Here is an 889-nt window from a genome sequence, read left to right on the forward strand (position 1 = left end):
TTCCACGAATGGCATCCCTTAATGGCCCAAATAAGTGGAAATCCGAGGGGGCTAGGTCAGGGCTGTAGGCCGTGGATGGTCTCCCCGACAGCTGCAAAAATGGTTCAAATGGCTCTGAGCACTATGGGACTCAACTGCTGTGGTTATCAGTCCCCTAGAACTTAGAACTACTTAAACCTAACTAACCTAAGGACATCACACACATCCATGCCCGAGGCAGGATTCGAACCTGCGACCGTAGCGGTCGTGCGGTTCCAGACTGTAGCGCCTTTAACCGCTCGGCCACTCAGGCCGGCCGACAGCTGCAAATCGAGGAGCTCCGCCGAACCGCCTTCTGATGACCTCACCCTCTGTGCCTAGCGACTAACTGTATTTCTGTCGACAGCTGAAGATTCAGACTTTGCACAAGCGTTTGTGAACATTCCCCACAGTTTCTTTCTCAGCAGTGAGAAATTCAATGACGGCACGTTGCTTATAACGGACATCCCCTACAGACACCATTATGAAACTGTCCTGCAACTACGCTATCTGTCGGAAGTGACGGAAACTTGGCGTTCTTGCTCACGAGACTTCTTCAAAGAATACATACGTAAAGTATCGCATTCGTAGCATTGTTTTCGACTGAGATAAAAATTCGGTGGATCACTTTCTGGGCAACCCTCGTACATGTACAATTTCCCGGAAGTTTTACAAAAGTGAGAGGTCATGCAGAAGTAAAAACGAGTGGTTTTTCAGTCAGCGCAAAAATTGTCTTCCACTACCGACCAGAATCTCTATAAGAAGGTTTTCAGGATTTATTGATAACTAGCATTACACAGTTAAATAAAACCACAAAACACATTGTTGTATGAACAAAACTCACTAATTGAAAAAACCACTGTTCACATGC

The 889-nt window shown here is 46.3% G+C and overlaps 1 non-coding gene across 1 annotated transcript; it reads right to left on the reverse strand.

Moving 5' to 3' along the window:
- Positions 1–208: 208 nt before the first annotated feature.
- Positions 209–292, reverse strand: Trnas-gga (transfer RNA serine (anticodon GGA)). The gene is given in 2 exon segments: positions 209–243; positions 253–292. It is a non-coding gene; the product is annotated as a tRNA-Ser (tRNA).
- Between the last annotated feature and the right edge of the window lie 597 nt (positions 293–889).

This window comes from Schistocerca nitens, chromosome 7 (genome assembly GCF_023898315.1).
Source record: "Schistocerca nitens isolate TAMUIC-IGC-003100 chromosome 7, iqSchNite1.1, whole genome shotgun sequence".
In the NCBI taxonomy this organism is placed as follows: Eukaryota; Metazoa; Arthropoda; class Insecta; order Orthoptera; family Acrididae; genus Schistocerca; species Schistocerca nitens.